This window comes from Apium graveolens, chromosome 6, assembly GCF_009905375.1.
Source record: "Apium graveolens cultivar Ventura chromosome 6, ASM990537v1, whole genome shotgun sequence".
In the NCBI taxonomy this organism is placed as follows: Eukaryota; Viridiplantae; Streptophyta; class Magnoliopsida; order Apiales; family Apiaceae; genus Apium; species Apium graveolens.
Window position 1 is genome coordinate 262,513,061 of NC_133652.1, and position 12,970 is coordinate 262,526,030.

A 12,970-nucleotide genomic window follows, 5' to 3' on the forward strand; every position below is an offset into this window, starting at 1 on the left:
GGCAAGGGCTGATGCCCACATCTGCGAGTAAAACTGGAATGAAAGGATGGAAATGAAGTCTATTACCTGCCCTCAAGCTGTCCGTAAAGACATATATGGTGTCCTTCTTCCAGTGGCAAGCCTGTCGGCCGGACCTGCGGGAACCAGCTTGTACGGCTCCTTGTCTTGAAGAAAGATCTCATCTTGTCTAGCTCCTTTGGATCTCGAAAAATATTGACGTGATCAAACGCATCCAGATGTGCATCGGACGGGTACTCATCCCCTCGGGTATTGATCATATCAATCAAGGAAGTGTACCTTGACCGGATGGGGAACTCGTTCAACTTTTTGGCCACGTTCATCTTGGCCAAACGGGTCAATCTCTTATCTGCCATCTAAAGAGAGCAGAATAAAAGATAGTTTTTAGACACAAACTTTATACATAAAGTGTGCATAAAAATGAAATAAAGGTATTTACCTAAAATAATGCTGGGAAAAGGGGGAAGTGGGTTGCTAAGAACGAAAGCTTCGAGGGACTAAAACTCCGACCTACAGTTATCCTTACGCCTCCAAGATTTTTAAGAGAAAAAGAGAGGAAGAGAATTTAGAAATGATAAGTGAGGAGTGAACAACTCTACCCACTCCTTTATATATGAAATGTGGTGAAGATGAAAAGGCAAAAAGGCCCAATAAGTTGGAAGCCCAAAGAAAAGCCCACATTCCGGAACTTTCCAGAATATATTTGAAAATTCTTGAGGATTTCTAAAAATAATTAAAGGAAAATAAAATCCAAAAAGGATTTGGAAAAAAAAGGCCCAAATCAAGGCCCAAATCCAAAGAGGATTTGGAAATATTGAAGGCCCAAGTCAAGGCCCAATTCCAAAAAGGATTTGGAAATATTGAAGGCCCAAGTCAAGGCCCAAATCCAAAAAGGATTTGGAAATATTGAATGCCCAAGTGAAGGCCCAAATCCAAAGAGGATTTGGAAATATGAGAGGCCCGAACCAAAGCCCACATCCAAAGAGGATTTGGAAAAAAGAGACTAGGATCCAAGTCGAGGTCTAGGTCGTGAATCCTGGTCATATTTATTCGAACAGAAGCCAAGAAAAGGGCAAAAAATCAATCAGGATCCAGGTCGTCAAAACGACTAGGATCCAAGTTGAGGTCTAGGTCGTGAATCCTGGTCGTATTTATTCGAATAGAAGCCAAGAAAGGGGTAAAAAATCGATCAGGATCCAGGTCGTCAAAACGACTAGGATCCAAGTCGAGGTCTAGGTCGTGAATCCTAGTCGAAATTTTACAAACATGAATCAAAAAGCGGCCAAAATTTTGATCAAGATCCAGGTCATTAAATCGATTAGTATCCAGGTCGAAATCCTAGTCGTGAATCCTAGTCGAAATTATTCGACCAGGCCTCAGGAGCTGGCCAAAATTTCGACTAGGATCCAAGTCGAAATTACGACTATAATCCTGGTCGAAAAAGGGTTGAAATTTTAGAAAAATTCCTGAAAATTAGAGAAAATTACTGGAAATTCCTGAAAAATCACAGAATTAAGGGAAAATTCTTGAAAAATCTTAGAAATAAGAATAAATCCTATAAATTAAGGGAATTCCTTGAAAAATTCCTGAAAATTATGGACGTATTCCGAAAATTAAAGAAAAATTCCTGTAAAACCCATAAATTAAGGGAAAAATACAAGATAATTCCTAAATAACAAGAATATAGGTAAAAGAAAAGTGATAAAGGGATTCTTGAATATCCCTGAAGCCGTGTACAAGGCAAATCGTTGTAAATGTGTAGGTCGCTCCACACTTTACGCAAAAACGAGATCCTGTAAGGGAATGAATGAACTTAACTTCTGCGAAATCTTTTTATAATTTCCCAGAAGTTGGGGGGCAAATGATAGGGAATAAAATAAACTCCGGTTGCGTAATTAATATCTCATTAGTTATATCAGAACTGGGCTGGTAGTTAAGCCCATTAGAAAGGGCCTAAAATCCTGAATATTAATTAATTTCATAATTAATTAATATGGGATAAATCAGCTGATAAATAAAGTCCGATTAAGGATACAATTCCTTGGAGATTGGTCTCCAAGAAACCTCATAGGATAACAAGTCAGTTTCCTACTTCCTAGGACTCCAAAGTCCATTCTAATTCAGAGACTTGCCCACCAAGTCTCCTAACCCTAATCCAATTTAAGGACTCCCAAATATCTATATAAGGGCCTCACCCCACAGATCAGAACTACGTTTTGACTTGATCCTTGAAAATCAGCAAGGTACGTAGGCATCTTGTTAAGGCAGATCGAGTCACGAGACACAAGATCAGTCAAATTGAGCCTCGAAGCTCACGAACCCAAGTAGTAAATATAACAATTAATATACCTTAGTTTTCAATCCATAACAGTATCGTTTTGGGGTCGAAAACATCACTTAATATTACATTTTCAAAAATCATTTTTAAATATACCGATGTACCATAATTTAACAATTTTTAATTTTTTAGGGTTCAATAATCCCCTTTTGAGTTTTAGAAATATTAAAAAACTGAATAAAAGATACATCAAATTAACAATTTTTAACATTTTAGGGTTCATCAATTTCCTTTTGATTTTAGAAATATTAAAAAAAAAATTAATAAATGTACACCGATTTAGGATTTGAGGTTTACCCCTAAAGCCTAAACCCTAATTCAATCTAGGGTTTAAGCCCTAAATCCTAGAAACAAAAATGTAAACTTTAAATTAAACAATTTTAAAATGTAAGGGTGTAATTTAATTTAATAATTTTTAACATTATAGGGTTCACCAATCTCTTTTGAGTTTTAGAAATAAATATATATATATTTTTTATAAATTTAGGGTTTAACAATTTTATTATTTGGCTTTAAAAATAGTTTTCTAGAAACAAAATGTGTAAACATGCTAGATGAAGTAGTGTTTTAAGTAGGGGTGTGCACGGTTCGGTTTGGTTTTTACCAAAAACCGTTACCTAACCGTGTATGTCGGTTCGGTTCGGTTTCTACTAATTAACCGTAACCGAACCGTCCGGAACGGTTTTTTTCGGTTCGGTTAACCGTTAATCGGTTTCAGTTTTTTTCGGGTTTTACTCATTTAAAAAATATTATATCTATTTTCATAATAAACTTGATATATTTTAACATAAAAAAATATAAGTTTAGAATTTATATTCACACACTTTCTATTATTATAATTAGAAAGTGAGTTTAAACAAATTTTGAATTGAAGAACAATTCTTACAGTTCTAATATTTTCTCAATAATTGCATGCATTTGATAATATGTATAATATACTGAGTATAGACTTTAGAGGAGTAAAAGTCCTATTCTGTTAATTACAGAGTACAGAATGGTACTATACTACTAGCTACTGTATAATAAATAAGTAATATAAATAACAATAATATATTATTAGCCATTATTATTATCCTATTAAAATAAATTTTATATTATATTAACGGTTCGGTTTTTCGGTTCGGTTATATGCACAAAACCGTAACCGTTACCAAACCGTTCTGTCGGTTCGGTTCGGTTACGGTTTTTTTCGGTTTTTGTCGGTTTCGGTTTTTTTCGGTGCCATTTTTCGGTTTTTGTTTGCACACCCCTAGTTTTAAGGCTAAAACACTACATGTAAAAATACCATGTCATATCACGTTTTGCACATTAAAAAAAGAATGAGCATAACACTATACGATGTAGCGTTTTGGGTTTTTTCCTAAACGCTACATAATGTTGTAGTATTTCCAAAAGTAACATTTTGAAATATTTTGTACCTCAAATTGACATTTAGGGCCAATGACCTAACTAGGCCAAATAGCTATAAGGGGTTTTACATGTCGGGGGAGGTAGTAATTTGAGCTACAGACTTCACACAACAATTTATTATGAAAGTAGGACATTAATTATGTAATGTTGACAAATAGTTGTTACCTTTCTTTTCAAAGTAACTTAATAACTTCACATTTTAAAACAGCCATCAACATCAACCTACCATTTGGTGGAATGTTGGAATACAATTTTCAGTCTCCCCTGTCCACAAGGTATTAAACATCATTTTACGTATTTTATTTTGGCACAACTGAACCTAAAAGGAGTTCATGAACATTGTTTAAACTTATGTGCAACTTTATAACTGCAGCCTCAATTATTTTTCCATTTTGCCTGTATCGCGATTTAGTTGGATTATAGTTGATAATTATGTTTTTTTTTAAAATGCCCCGCGTAGTGGGTAGAAATACTAATGTGTTTGTATATAAATCTATGTGAGTATGTGAGTGTGTGAAGTATTTATTTCGCTCTCTTTCATTTGGAATTTGTATTCCATCACTCAATGATTTGTAACAATATCTAGGCTTGATGTTTGTAAAGCTATCCTAATGTAATGTTGCTGGCTACTATGTACTTAACTTTTGATAAAGCTATGAAAAAGGAACCAGTTGCACAACGCATATAACGATTCTAATTAAAATAGTTATATTTCAAGTTTCACAAATAGAGCATTTGGATAAGTGCAGTAAATAACTTATACAATGTCATATTTTACTAGGTGTACATGATTCTGATGGGAAGAATGAGGTATGAATCTCTAGTATGTTCTTTCAAATCTATTTTGCATATAATGATGCTAGTTTTCTCTCAAGAAAATACATGTTTCTACATGTCACTAAACAAAATTTGAAGATGGTCTCATATTACGTTTATGAATTTCACTTTTCCAGCCTTGTCCAAAGCTCTTAAACCAATCATATCTCCAGTATATAGTTTTGTCTGCATACACAACAACGTGGTTAATTTTTATGGAAGATCCTCAAGTTCCTACGTTAATCGAGAAAATTATTTCATGTCAGTTTATCCTTCTCAATCACTACAATAGTTATTTATGTTATTTATCAATTAATATTTACAATATACAAGTGCACAAAGTGAATTAGTTTATAGATAATCATTAAATTATGTCCAAGTGATTATTCATAATATATATATCCCACTATTTTTATCAAATTAATAACCCTCATTATTAATTCAAAAAAAAAAATCTTCTATATCTTATCAACTATATCAACTATATAACTATTAGAATTTTTGGTGGATAAACATTTGTTCATATTTATCTAATAAATCTCGCCAAACTCTATGCATCTAAGTTCACAATATTACTGTGGTAACTTCATTAAGTCGAACACAATAGTCTAAAAACTATCAATATACTTCAACTCGCCTTCCGACGATAGATGATAGCACTTTGCTTTGGCAAGCCCACTCCTTATCATCTAGGTGTTGATGTATTGGACACATTGCAAGGCATCTGATCAATTTAATTCCAACTCTGGGGTTTTATTAAATTTTAAACAATAGTAATCCCATCATAAAGAGATTCTCAATTTTGTTCTTAAATAAAATACATCAAATCAATATTCGTCAATGAGTTTAAGAAGTCACAATGGTCTCATTTAAAACCCACAACATTATAAATTCGATGAACCAGCTTTTAACAAAATCGCTCCATGTCAAAAATTAAGAAAAATTATATTTTATTTCATATTTCATAAACACGAAAATCATATTATCATTTGTTAATTTTAAAATCTTAAATCGTTACAAAATCTAGTTTAACATGTATAGCATGTGTGTCGTATATAATACATACATGATTAATCTAATTAAGCATGCATCATATATCTGATGAATCGGGAAATATATAGTACTTTCATGGAAATTTTAGTTTTAGTCCTATAAGTAGTCTGATACTGCTATGGTCTCGGCCCATGGCATGGGCTTGTTTCGCTTAATGACTTGTTCAATACATGAACTATTAGATCACTACTTATTTAAATAATTAAAAATAGTTCAACATACCTCATTATATTATATAAAATACTAATATATTTTGGTCTATAGATAAAATAAAATCAACGGTTGTGATTTCAATGAAAACCTAAATGTCTTTATATAATTCGCCGCTACTCACCTCTCATATATGTTCCCTCTCCTCTACCAATATCCATCATACGCTATATCTCTCTCCTCGTTTTTATATATATGTATGTATATTATCTATAAAGATCTTTCTCTAAAGAGACCGGGTAGAAAGATTTCATCTAAGACGTCCTGTTGATTTCAATCTAGTTGTCATTCTACTTTTTCACAACCTTGGAGTTATCATTGTTTATAGACACAGTCGGTATGATTGATGTATCAATTTCAATCTTCTTCATTTCTTGTTTCACGCATTTATCTACAATTCATTTACCTTAATGTTAAGATCTGATCATGATGATGAAATTACCTCTGAGATAATTTTGTTTCTTGAAATTTCGTTTCATGAAATATGGTATGCAAAAAAATTCTCAATGGTAATTATTTTTCTAATGCCTAGACACTCTCATCTAATTTCTCTTGTAAATACTCTTATTGATAATTATTTTATCACCTTATCCCTCACTCTCAATATAGAACCGGGTCCGACACAAAAATGAATATATTTTTAGTAAATTTTATTAGAAAAATCGTGTGTATATAAATACACACGCGCGCGCGCACACATACACCTACAATGATTCTGTAAATTAAAATATTTTGTTATAATGTCAAAAGATATTTAATGAGAAAAGTTTCTTTTATAACAATGATTTTAATTTTCGCAATTATTCTCAGATAAACATTTAGAAACTTAATCGGAGCACCAAGGCAATGATGAGAAATGATGCTCAAAGTTTTCTTGTTTTTTATTAAGGTAACGCTCCAAGAAATTCTATCTCTTTACATGAAAATAGTAGCATACTTGAATATAACCCATGAAGTATCTGAAATCTATAATTAATTTTAGACTCTGGTTCTTGTATATTATTATTTGAAGTAGTATAAATCTATTGTATTACCATAACCTTGATGCCAAATTTGTAAATGTGATCACACACACATACACACACACACACAGATATATATATATATATATATATGCCCCTTTAATTCAATTAACATTTTATCATATAAAACTTTCTCTATTCAAATAGATTTTTTAGTGAGATATGTCTTATAAATTTAATAATTGACGAATATTTTCAATCAACTCAATGTAGTAGTATGCATATAGATATAAGTTTTCCCCTTTATATAGAAATTAATTTAAATGTGACAGCCCTCCCATCCACATGAGTAATTTATATTAAGTGCTAGGCTAATTACTCAAGTGACCAAATATGATTCTTACGGTTAAAATTATTTTTAGATGTGCAACTTTCCTCAAATCTTAAAATATAGGAGGGAAGTCCCAATTTATATCACATTAACTCAACACTAGTCAATAATCGTGCGAGTTAACAAATCGAAAATAACTAACAAATATGTAAACAAATAATTTTTTTAATAAATGGGAACAAATGGATCCTTTGTGTGAAACTATGTTAAGCGAATAACTCTCCCAAAACCTTAAGTTTGATGTGATAAAGAATCTTTAATTGAATTGCTTTATATATTTAAAGTAACCAGGTCTAGATGGCAATAGTTAAAACAAATAAATGAATGAGCTCTAGTTTTACAATTTTCCAGAATATACTGCTTCCAAACTATCTATGTTGCATTAATCGTTATACATTTCTTTACAACCATGTCATGGCAAAAAAGATTCAATTTATTAATATATGATGATATTTCTTAATGATATTTCTTATTTAAGTGTTAACATATAATTTTAATGAACTTGTAAAATATATTGTAATTTTACAGTAAACAATGAAGAAAATGCTCCAGGAAGATTTGAAGCTACAAACTCAAATGTTGATGGGCTAAGGTAATAATCTTTATATGTACTACAACAATGTACCAAAGATTTATAAACTATATTTCTGGTAATTAGCTGAGGCCAGAAACTTTTGAAAGAATATTTGGCTATGCGAAAAAATTTCCAAAGTCTATTATAAATTTTCTATTTTCTTCAAAATTAAAGATTGACAAGACTTTCGGGAGCTTCGAGGAATTGTCTGTGTAATCATACTCCATTTTTGAGCCTTGACACTCCTAGCAATTTGAATTAGTACAACGTCTTCATTTTCTTACCATGGCCCCTTCACTCATCCACAACACTTTATTCAAAAGCTTTTGTCCTTTTTTTCCCTTAGAATTCCTCGCCACCTCCCATTAAATTTTCGTCTCCCTCGTCGTATGACATCATGCATTTCGAGGTAATTGTCCAGTATAAATACTGGGACTATTACTTGATTATCTATATTATATTATATTTTGTAAATAGTTGAAATTAATAGTTGACATAGTTAAAGTATAATATATAGTGGAGTAGTTAGTTACTATTAATTAATTATTTAATCAGCCAATCTTGTTTTATATAGAGCTATAGTTTGTAATCATTTTGTAAAAACAATCGTTCAATAATGTATTTAAGTTTTACATTCCTGTTCGTCATCTTCAAGTATGCAATATTAAGAGAATCAATGAGCATTAAAGCTTAATCAATGTCGATTCTACTATTTTGTTGCATCATCTTCTTTGTTTTTTCACTTTGATTCTCGTATTATACTCGTTAGTATTTGTTCTTTTTGTTTCTTTTGATTTTGTTCGATCTTATTTTCCTCCTTTTTAATACTCGGTTGTGTTGTTCAATTTGATTTCATTATAATATATTGTATACTAAATCATAAATTGTGTTAGTTTTCATGTGATATTTCTTCAAACATCTTTAGTGCGACTATGTAATAAGTTCTCATTTGTAATGGGTTCTTTGAGTGTTTCAACCAGAATAATATGATAGCTATGCTTCCTTCTGGTCATTTAATTATGGCCGAATTGCTTGTGTTGATGTAACACTATTTAAAAGTGTTGCACTACACTAAATTATTCTTGAACTGAATTTGAGCTAAAAATTGGTAGGTCATCAGCTTCTTTCCCATCCATATTATGTTTTCCTTAATGACTAATGTGTTAGTATCGCTACAACAATTTTCTCTTGCATGTTTCAGTATCTTTATTAAGTTAAGGTGATATTGTAGTGCACCCAGTGGACATTATTTCCCATATTTATGTACTTACATGTATTATAAATTTCTTATTTAACTCTAAATGCTTGATTGAACTCTATTCAACCAATTTGTGCCATACGTAGGTACTCAAAAGCGAGAGTATTCCTCTCGAAATATTTAGACGAGTATACTCCCATGCGCATGACTATCGTATGAATTCCATTTCATATAACAGGTTAGTTTTGACTTATATTTTCTCAATTCTCCATTTGGAATTTGTTATAATGATCCTTGAAGTTTTTTTGTATAGACTTCTAAATTTCTTTTTGTGCCACCTTATCAAGGGATCAAGATGACAATGACATTCCCGTGACTTAAGTATGCATTGAATTTTAGCGATATCCTTATGTAAGTGTCCCTAATATCTAAACTTGGTCATTTTGTTTACAGTATGTTGACAAACACTTTTAGATCTGAATTCGTTGATCTTTGAGTTATGTATTATTATATTTTTTTGGCCAGATCATTATCTTAATGATTAATATATTTGGTCAGATCCTGTGTTGCTTACAGGTGGAAGATGGACATTAGAGTTCAGAGCAGTGTGAGAAGGAGGGAAATCACGAAGACCATGACCTGAATAGTGAATAAGAGATATGTATTCTCTAACTGGAGGACTTCTAATAACAAAGATCAGGTTCTGAATGAAGTTATAAATTGGTTGGAATGGATACTCTCCCTTTTGCTTGTGTGTATCGCAGAAAGAAATTCACCGGGTTTTGATAATTCTTTGCTCGATCAAGGTGTTGCATTATCAGTCTGTTTAGCAGAAAACTTGCAAGAGGATGTTCAAGAACACACTGCTACAGCCCTCAAAAATTTTGTATTTAATAATAAAAGGGTAATATATATTATACGGTGTGGAACCGTAATTCGAGAAGCCAACATTTTAAAACCACTACACTTTCAAAATCATGGAGGGAGGTGCCTCAGTCAGTAGCTGTAAAGGTCACTTGGATTGTTCTTTTGTTTTAATATCTTATATAATATATTTGAGACATTAATCTCTGTCTTTTATCAATTTTTAAGATTGGTTATGATATTCTGTTAGTGACACTGTTATGTTTATATAAAAAATTCTTGCTTTCCAGTATTAATATCTATCAAATATATATATATATATACATATATGTGTGTGTGTGTTAGGTTTATACATTGTGCCTTGTAGGCATTACCAAACCTGTCAGTGAATTCTAAGGTTGTAAAAGCTATAGTTGAGGGTTGAACTAGTATTGTTGTTAATTTAGCAATATATACTTACATATTAATTGCTAAAGACACTGCAACTATACTGTGGAATGTTTTCGCTCGAGAACACACAATTAATTATGTACTGTTTCCTTTAAAAGGTGCTCCCAACTTTTGATTGTTGTGAACTAATATTTCCTCTATTAATAGGATGCTATTGCTGAAGTTGGTGGACTACAAGCATTAATTGGTCAAATCTTCAAATGACCTATTGATGCTGCATCAATATCTATATGTAGTTTCTCCTTTTGCAATATAGTTTATACAATGTTCATTTGTGCCTCAAGTCAAGCACTATAAACTTTATTAAATATGTTAGCTGTGGCTACGATAGCTAAAAATTTTCATACTAAATTTCTTGAAATAGTAATTTGATGTTGCTGCATTGGAAAATATGGCTGTCAATTACAAGTGCAAGATCAAGGATGTTAGCAATTGAGTTAGGCGACCTTAATGCTTTAGTGAGCATTGTTCAAAAATGCAAGTATGAGGCAACGTTAGAGCATGTATAACTTCCAGCTAAGATGATATCACTTAATAATTAGCATTTAACACCAGTTGTTACATGGTTATTTTTATGTTTTGATATCTTACTTTATGAAGTATATCAGAGACATTAATCTATATCCGTTACCAATTTTTTAAATTGGTTATTGATATTTTGCTAGGAAAACTATTATGTTTATATCAACATATTTTTCGGTCCATTATTTATGTCTATCAGAAAAATATATTAATTTCATATTTTGTATAATGTAGAAAATAAATGCTATTAATTTTGAGTTTGTATGAATCAACGCTGATATTTACATGTTTACTGATAGTGATAGACTATGTTCAACCGTGGTTCGTCATAACGAACTTAAAAGCCTTCAGCTGGGACTAGAACTCTTTAAAAGGATCTAATGCATGGATTTACAAATAATTGCTCCATTATGTGGTAAGAAGGCGTTGCATTTGATACGTTGGTTAGAAGATATCGACCGGCATAGTCTCGTCGATTGTCTAAATGTCAATTTAAAGTCCCAAGAAAATGTGTTATATTACTCCGCTTGCTATCGATTGTTGGCTAATCAAATATTTGAGTCTCATTTGGTTTCAGTGCACCGAAGTAAACCGAACTACCAAGTTCAGAATGCTTAGAATGTGCACCGGAGTAAACATGTATTGTAAATTTCTAGTTGACTATAATAAAATTACGTTTCCCTTTTAAATTGAAATTGACATAAATTCATTTTTGTGTATAAGTCTATATCAATTTAAATGTCAATGAAACATTGTTAAAGATAATATTCAAACATTAAAATACAAATGTTCTTTAATAAATTTTCCTTAAATCGAATAAGAGAGTTGTGGAATAAATTTATGATATGATATCAAAAGTTATGCTCTTTGGGAAATTATCTTTTTATAGATATTTTTCGAAAACAATTGCCAGATTTTTTTTTTTGAAATTTTTATTCCCTCGAAACCATTTTCCTCAAAAAAAGTTCCTTAAAATTTTTCCTTGAAAAAAATTTCTTATCAAAAATTTCTACGAATTATGTATTTCGAAAATCTCAAAGAAAAATTCTATTGATTTTTTAGAAATATATAAAGTGATATATTTGAAATGATTGTTTTTTTCTATTGATTTAATCATTTTTTTCCATGTCAAAAAAGAAACGATTGAGTAAATCACACATGTTCATGGTAGAGTAATTCAACAGTTGTGATGGAAATAATTGGATTTGATAATTACTAATTCGATTCTTTTGTCTTAACCAAACAATTTCGACCAAAGTTTTTATTAGATTTGCAAATAAATGCATTGCATTGTATTGGAATATCTTTCTCAATAATAATTTTCGGTACATAATATCTCAAATTTTTTTTCTAAGAAATATTTTTTGAAAAAACATTTTTCGCGAAAAAATTTAGCCATATATTTTTCTGAAATATGTGATTCGCAAATCTCTCCGAGAGATTTTGTTGAAAAAGTTCTACGAAAAATAAAGTGGGATGTGATTATAATGAAAGAATTTACATTGGATAGGTTATCAAATCGAGTTTCGTAAAATTCAAATCTATATCCTATTTTTTTTATTTTTGGTTTTAAAGCAAATCTTAATCTAAAACCAAAATTCAATATATGATTTAGAATCTTAATCTGCTAATGTTAGATAACCAAATTCACATGTAATTCAATCAGGTTTCAAACCAGGACGTGTTTTTCTGCCTATTCAAATTTAAAAAATAATATAATTTTATTGGACGACATTTTATACGATAATTAATAATAAAATAATTGAAAACTAAGTTGTAATATGTAATATATCACACTAATTATGATATTAAGTGAAACATTAAACATTTCAACTATAAAATACTACAATTCTATCTAAATAAAGAAAAGTTACATTTAAAATATATTAATAATATGTGAGAAAAAAGAGATGTTTTAATATATCAAATGAGTATTAACTATCTCTAATAAAATAATGAAATAAAAATGTACGGATTATGTGACTTGTATTTAAAATAAAACATAAAAAAATATAATAACTTAAAAAATGTAATATTATATTACCTATTATAAGTTATAAATGACTTACAAATTCAAATGATAATCTCAAGTTAGATGTTAAAACATAAAAAATAAGATCATTATTAACAATATTTAATTAAAAATATTATTAAAAAAATATGT

At 30.5% G+C, this 12,970-nt stretch overlaps 1 long non-coding RNA gene across 1 annotated transcript; it reads left to right on the forward strand.

The window, feature by feature from the left end:
- The first annotated feature begins 9,114 nt into the window (after positions 1 to 9,114).
- Positions 9,115 to 9,913, forward strand: LOC141664346 (uncharacterized). The gene is made up of 3 exons (XR_012551978.1): positions 9,115 to 9,208; positions 9,318 to 9,381; positions 9,547 to 9,913. It is a non-coding gene; the product is annotated as an uncharacterized LOC141664346 (long non-coding RNA).
- Positions 9,914 to 12,970: the final 3,057 nt, after the last annotated feature.